Raw genomic sequence first — 8,092 nt, forward strand, 5'->3', positions numbered from 1 at the left:
GGTTGGGGGGCCCGCCGTTTTTTAGTTGATATCTGGGGGCTTGCAGCGATGGAGTGGGAGAGTTTGGTCCCAGCATACACCAGTTCCTCCATTTTCTGTGAGAAGCTTAGAAGTGGAGATGCTGGAGAGAGGGATAATGCGTCTGGTGAGATGGGCTGTGTCTCTGGTGTTTCCGGTGGCTGTGATATGTTGTCCTGGCTTCCCTGGCTGAAAAGAACGATTCGTGCACAGCACGCCTCGCTAGTGAAGTTCGTATTGCGCACATGTGTCAGAAATATGTATTTGGAGAGAATACCAAATGAGCAGTGTATAAAAATTTAATTATAATGTTAGGAAATACAAGTGTAGTTAACATTTCGTCGTTTGTTGAAGGAGACGATGACTGAGATTCAACTACCGGAATAAAGTTGGATCCAAGTGTTTGGATTTCTCTCTGATCGCGACAAACTGAATGTTCGTTTCTGCACGTACTTTAGAGACTGATTGACCATTGGTCCTTATGGAAAGACAGCGTTATTGTCCTCCAAAAATTCTATGACTCACATTTCTGGAAAACTCTTTGTCAAAGGAAAATCAAGTCTATTGTTGTTCAAAAGGCAACAGCAAAAGTCTCGCAACAAATTGTGACTTGGCTGACGTGGATCGGTTCAGTGCGCTGATGGCACAGCTCTGATGACACTGGGGGCTTTAAAACACCTCCAGAGGCTTGTCATCCATCAGTGTTGCTGTCGGAGTCTGACCAGCTCACTTTTATCTTTGAGACAACTGACTCATCTCTATTTCGCAACTTGTCAATCTTACCACACTATATACACTACCATGAAGATAAAAATTCTATCCATAAAACTGCTCTTCATGGCATGTTGAGGTGTCTGCCCAACTTAAAACACCTTTCCTTGAGATTGGGGCCAAAATATGGGATTCTTCCTTATGATTATTTTTGTCCAACTGAAGGTTGGTATGTATGCTTTCAGGAAAGAAAACTATGGTGAAGAACGTTGTGGTGCCATCACCAATCCCATCTTGTCTTTCACACAGGAGTGACTCCAGATGCAGAGTTTGGCCTGAGCAGCCTGGAGCTGCTGAACTATGAAGACCCCTGACTCTCCTCTGTTGCCTTTAACAGTCTGTCCTCCCTGACCAAACTAACAGTGCATTACAAACAATGGCTTAAAGATCCAAGCTTCTGCTGCCTCACAAAATGGTTGCAAGTGCACTCTCAGAGCTCAACATTTCTTGTAAGTATGAAAAACGCCCAATGCTGGTTATTCTTCATTGTAGCCTTGGCAAAGACAGAAAAGGGTCTTCAACCCGGGGAACTTCAGTAAATTCCAAAGGAGGCCATAAGATAAAATAATGTAACAATTAAAATACCAACAAAACAAATTCCTTACTTGGGAAAAAAAAGTTATCATAGACAAGATAAACTTAAAGGTTTTTCATAGCTTAATTGGAGACCCACAGAAAAATTAAATAATAATAATTATTATTATTCAAAATATTTAAAAGCAGTCATATACAATTTTAACATTAATAATAATATTTATTATTGTGTTAAATTATTTTATTGTTATTTTCATTGTTTGGGTAACATTTTACATTAAGGTCCCATTAGTTAATGTAAATAATAATGCATTAATATTAACTAACAATGAGCAATACATTTGTTACAGAATTTATTAATCTTTATTAATGTTAGTTAACTGTTCATGCTAGCTCAGGTCCAGTAAATAACATTAACAGATGCAACTTTTGATTTTAATAATACATTAGTAAATTTTAAAATTCACTAAGATTAATAAACGCTTTAGAAGTATTTTTCACTGTTATTTCATGCTAACTAATGTTAACAAATGGAACCTTATTGTAAAGTGTTTCCATTGATTTTAATCTACTGACAGCCCTAGTTTCTGTTTCAGACCGTTTGGATCATTAAGACAAGCATGTTAAGGAAGATAAGACTCAATTCAGAACTTAATTGATTTTTATGCAGTAAATCCCTCTACATTTTTGTCCTTTCTCTGTGTTTTGTAGTAGGATACTCACTCAGAGTCTATGCAGAATCAATACAGTGAAGGCAGAGTTGGAGTCTGTCAGGATTGTGGGAGAGCAGGTGCCGGATCTCCTTCATCTCCATTTGGACATGTGTTGTTATATGACATCTGTGATGTAATCACAGAAATGCCCCAGATTTTCCCAAAGCTGCATATCCTGAAAGTGAGGTGAGAGTTCATTGTCATGAACTGTAAATATATTATGTCAGAATGAGTAAACATTGTATGCGTGTCTGACCTCGGTTAACTTCATTCTAATCAACTTCTCTCTTTCAGACACCGTAATGTTCCAGAATCAGTGTTTCTTCAACTTCGCGCGTCTGCCTCGACTCAAGCAGTTAGTGATTTTGGATGCACCCAAAGGCCCCAGTCCTGCTATCCTCGATCTGACTCAAAAACTTCACGTCCAAACAAACAATAGAATCCATGTACTTCATTTCAATTTTAAGGACCAAACCACTTGTTCTTGTGGTTTTTATTGATACACGTCATTGTTTAACTCATGTTTATATGATGCATTTGACTACTATTGAAAACAGATTATCATGATTTACCCACAGGTGTCTTTTTAACATAAAGCAACATTTCCATTGAAGATGGAAAATGGAAATAAATTGTTAATAGTAGAAGACAGTTGCTTAATCTAAAGAGCTTGAGAAACATGACTTGCATCACACAGATGCTTTTTTTTTTACTTTAATACATCGCGCCAATGATATTTTATGCCATCAGTATTTACTTGACTCTTTACAAAGTGCTATATAGTTAAAATGGTATATTCACTCATGGTCTCTTTGTAAATATATCTTCCAATAAATTAACGAAATGAAAAAGACTAGTCAAAAGTGTTCTTTTCCATTTATAACATCCAATCACCTCCACTAGGTGGCGATCTATTCACACTTGAGTATAAAGAAAAAATCAATATACACAATTTGTTTTACCTCTTCATGCATCCTTCTGGAAACTATAATACACAAACTACATTTATAAATAAATACGTAGTATAAATAAACATAATTATGTGCAAGTAGATATTTTTACTTTGGAAGTTACTTTGCATTAATATGAAGTTTAGTATTAAGTAAAGACTTTTACCACATTGTCAAACAATGTGATTTCACACATTTTCAGTTCTATGAAAGACAAATACATACATGACAAAAGTGGAAAAATTGGGCAAATGTTTACCATAAGCACGCTCAGAAGGTGGGTTCATGGGTTCACATCCTTTTAAACAGGATTGTCATATTCAGGTTTGATCATTTCGTAATTGCTGATGAAACAATCATGGTTGGACTTTTTACCACACTTCATTTCTCAGTTTGGATGTGTGAAAATTTACGATATGAAAATTAATTTTAAAGGCTTTCCATCAGGTTTTTACTAATCAAGGCCCAGTCAAACTGATGAGGCATTAATATAATTAAAAGCAATTGTGCTAGCAATTAGCTGAAGTAAAGCTGATCCATCACAGCATATATAATACTGAAGGGTGAATGTTTGGATGATTTAATCCCACTCTAAGGTTATACAGTTATAAGAGCTTCCGAGAAGTTTTACGGCGTACTGAAGCTGTGAGAAATCTTCCATTAGTCGAGGATGGAGCATTTATCAAATGAGAGACGACAAGGACAACATATCATTCCACATTATATCTCACTGAGGGAGAAATAATGTGCTCATAAGTAACAGTGGAGACTGAGTGAAAAACACCTTTGGAGTGTCTGACTGCAAACATGGTGTCCACTGAGAAGCCTGTAATGTTTCAACATACCTGTAATTCGAAAGAGAGTGTTGTAACTTAGCATGCTTCTGCCTTTCCAGGGTGTGAAAGTCGCGGTTCAGTCTCTTTTCTTTATGTTTTACATACATTGTTTTGACAAATGTTTCATGTCAGGCCATTATGCATGTCACAGAAATTTCAGTGTTTCACCTCAGCAAGAAAACTATATATTTTAATGCCTCAGACATATGCTCTAAGATGGTAAAATTGGCAGTCTGGAGAAAATGGAAGGAGATTGGTGTTATTCTCTTTGAATTTTTATTCTGAAACAGACATTCCAACATCTTTCAGAATTCTAAGTGTTCCGCAGGATCTCTTGGAAAAAAAGGGCATTTTCAAAAGCGAATACCAAAAATATCATCAGTTTTACCCTGAGGATTCTGATATTGCAATTATGAATTAGTGTTGGCTTTCTCAGAATATTATTTTGCCTCTAAATTAACAAAATCCCCATGTGTTTTGTTTCTTTTATACGAGTATCTAGCCGGCAAAAGTTCACTCAGTCATTATAGAATCACATCATGACAGAATTTCAAAAATGGGGCAAAATTGTCTCTATAAAAGCATCTTTTGAATTTCCCTTGAAAGTGTTTTGAACCATAAAAGGAGCCTGGAACACTTTGCAGCTTTCGACAGCTGTTGAGCTCTGGATGGGAATTGTGGCCTTCTTTTAAGTTCACCGATCTGATCCTAAATAATTTGAATGCCAGACCAGCTGGAGCTGAATTCAAGGTATCTTGTATGAAGCACCCTTATTAATTTAGTTTTGACTGAGATGAAACCGGCAATGGAGAAATTATACAATAACGGCTGTGGGGGACAGTATGCACCTACCCACATGATCACACATAATCAATGCCATTTAGTGGATGCTATCCACTTATTAGTTTCTTCCGTGACGGTCTATGGAGGGATTTTGCATTCTCCTCCACACACGATCATTTCTCATTTCGAGTATGTGAATGGTGAAGCCCCCACTCTACTGTGAGTAAACGACTTCTCCATTCTTATCAGAAAGCAATTTGCTTGTGTGAGACAGTGAAGTCCAAGCTCTCCATCATTATGAAATGGCTGTCTATGCTGTCTGATCTACGAGAAAGGAGATGCTATATGAACACACAGACTATCTGGGAGATAGCATGCCAGCTCATCCGGATGCAAACGCTGTATCATGCTGGCACAATGAAACTTGTGTCACAACTAAAGGGAGCTATACAGGAAGCTGGCAAAAACGTCAGCTTCCTGTATAGCAGGAGGATGGCATTACATGAAATATATATATGTATGTAAGAGACCGGGGTTAGTTGTCACATGGTCTATATCTCAGTAACTGTAAGATTTTGAGTGCAATTACACAAATCTTCAAGTGGTTTTATACGATGTTTAAGAAAAATATTGTTCAATGAAAACAATGGTTTGTGTTTTTTTTTTTATGTTTTGTTTTATAGTTTATATTTTATATATGGTTTATATATAGCATATTTAAATTTGACAAAAAGCCTATAATAACATGTTCTATTGTGACAGCTTATCTCAACATGTTCAGTAAACTAAAAAAATGTTTTCTGGGCAATACAGGTGGAAATGTTCAATAGCCTTTTTTTTTTTGTAGCCAAGACGTTAAGGTATGTATCAGGAAATTGACTTTCAAAGAGAAACCCACTTTAAGAAATAATAACTGAAGTAAAAAGTGTGACGGATATAAATAGAGGTCTTTAGGAAACAATAAAACTCCAGCAAATATGTTTTCTTTGCACATGATTTCTATCCCTTTCCCCCCTTTTTTTTCTATAGTTCAGATGTTTTGAGGACAATACAGGAGTTGTAAATGGCATGGTGAAGAACCTGAGAGAATGCCGGATGAGTTCCGAAGGGGAAAGCAGGATGTGGGTTAGTGAATCTGTTATTCCAGTAAAACAATAAAATCAGCACCATTACTAGTGATGCAGTAATGCAGGAAAAACTCGGCCTATTCAAAGATGCCTCAACATGCCTCCTTTAAAATAAAGGAGGTTCTCCATATAAATGTCAAAAGAATGTTTTTTTTTTTAGCCAAACATGAAAATGTGCATGAAAATGTACTTACCCTCAGGCAATCCAAGATGTAGATGAGTTTGTTTCTTCATCAAAACAGATTTGGAGAAATCTAGCATTACATCACTCGCTCACCAATGGATCCTCTGCAATAAATGGGTGCCATCAGAATGAGAGTTTAAACAGCTGATAAAAAAAATCTAAGACACAGAAGAAACCCCACAAATAAATATTACATGTCAGACATTAGTTTGAGCCTCTTCCCAAAATCTTTCCAAAAACTTTATTTCCACATTCTAATGAACAATATCGCAAATGTTTAGTATGTTTAAACCCCTTTCGATATAACCAGAGAAAGAAAGAGAATGGCAAGCAACAGAGGGACCGATAAAGCGGCGGAGCAAAATAACAAAAGAGAGAGCTGGTCAAACATGTGGACGAGTGCCATAAGAACATTTCTATTTCATAAGCTGCTCAAAGTGCTGATGTAAACAATGAATAAATAATTCCATTCTTTGAACTAGAGTTTGAACAGTGTATTCCATAGGGAGTTGAAGGAAAATAGACCTAATAATGGCTTTTTCATAAAATACTTTTTTTTCAAGACAAATACTTTAAATGATATTTGGTAGTGCATGAAAACATTCATTATAGATAGATAATCTGAAAAATGATCAATATGTCTGTTTGCACGGGGAGCCCATTACATTTTTATTTAAAAGAGAGAGATAAAAGGGAATGTAGCATTAATAAATCAAGAGTTGGGAGAGAGACATAAAATCTTTTTTTCATCTGTTTGTGGTAGACCAGAGGGACACAATTACATCCACATATTATGAGTAAAAAATTACACAAACTAACATAGAATAGCCACCTGCTAAGATGCTGGATGTGATCATTTCTACACACAGTTAGTGTAAGTAGCCTAATTATGCCCGTGGGTTATCCTCTTTTAAACCCCGGGGTATGAAGCCCTGCAGTGCACTGAACTGTAGTGCCAAGAGTGAACAGTGTGGAACGATGCAGTGCTAGAAGCAGACAACCAGTCATATACTGAGCAATGCTTACCCTTACCAAAAAGTAGTATACTTCAAGTTTATTTTATTAAGTATACTTAAGTAAAGTTCAAGTATATTTTTAAGTATACTTTATGTAGCAAGTATACAAATATCAGTGAACTAATAGTATACTAGTAAGTGTACTATTTCAATACTCCTTGGGACTAAATTGGCCCACTTTCTAGTATATAAAAGTATACTTTTAAGTATACTTTAAGTATAACAGTAGTAAACTTTAAGTACACAACTAGTTTACAACAATATTTTTAGCTTGTACTGCAACTATACTAAAAGTGAACTTATAGGTATACTGATAGTTTTCTAATTAAATACTTGTAGTAGCATTTTTAGTACACTTTGAAGTATAGTCTCAGTAAACTACTAGTTTAGTAGTTTTATACCACAAGTATACTAGTAAATTTTCTTTAAGTGAACTTTACATTATACTTTAAGTATACTACTATGTCCCTATTTAGGTATTAATTTGTATATATTTTGTTATATAAATATCTGAACATACAAAACACCAAAAGAAAGACCAGGGTATCTGCTTGTAAACAAAAACATTTTATTTTAGCTTCATGCATTCTTTTTTTAAACACTTGAATGTGGGTAAGTTTCATAAATAATAATAAAAAAAAGAAATAAACAACATTTTGAACAAAAAGCTGAAAAAAAGAATATGAATTGGATTCAGAACGATAATCAAAACATAGACAAAGTCGATCAACACCCCAAAGCTTGACAGTCATTAGTATCTCTTGATTGGTTGACATTACATCAACTTTACACAGTTTTGATGCTGTTTTATGTCTAATGATCGTATTAGATTACATGTGGAAGCATCTGTTGTTTCGGTTTCTTCTTCACTTGTGTTTTTTGAAAATTCTTTACAGAAGATGTGTACTAGCGCCCCCTACAACAGTATAACAATGAAAACACGGATTCTAGGAACACAAGTATAGCTCAAATATATTTAGACTTTTTCAAGTATAAGTCAAGTATACTTAAATGCCATTTTAAGTATATTTCTGAGAAGTACATAAAGCCCATTTCTGAGAAGTACATAAAAAGTAGACTAAAAGTATACTTTCCTATTGTTTAGTTTAAAAGAAGTATACTAATAGCACACTTGAATAAACTTCTTTTTCGTAAGGGTG

The 8,092-nt window shown here is 35.3% G+C and overlaps 1 protein-coding gene and 1 pseudogene across 1 annotated transcript in view; one reads left to right on the forward strand and one right to left on the reverse strand.

The window, feature by feature from the left end:
- LOC107733174 (mis18-binding protein 1-like) overlaps positions 1–2,156 on the reverse strand; it is a 13,133-nt gene extending 10,977 nt beyond the window's left edge. The window contains exon 1 of the mRNA XM_016544719.1: positions 2,047–2,156. The gene's annotated coding sequence lies outside the window, so the exon portion shown is untranslated. The remainder of the gene's footprint in view (positions 1–2,046) is intronic.
- On the forward strand, positions 379–2,758 carry LOC107733176 (uncharacterized; annotated as a pseudogene).
- Positions 2,759–8,092: the final 5,334 nt, after the last annotated feature.

This window comes from Sinocyclocheilus rhinocerous, unplaced genomic scaffold (genome assembly GCF_001515625.1).
Source record: "Sinocyclocheilus rhinocerous isolate Xijiao unplaced genomic scaffold, SAMN03320098_v1.1 scaffold8, whole genome shotgun sequence".
NCBI lineage: Eukaryota > Metazoa > Chordata > Actinopteri > Cypriniformes > Cyprinidae > Sinocyclocheilus > Sinocyclocheilus rhinocerous.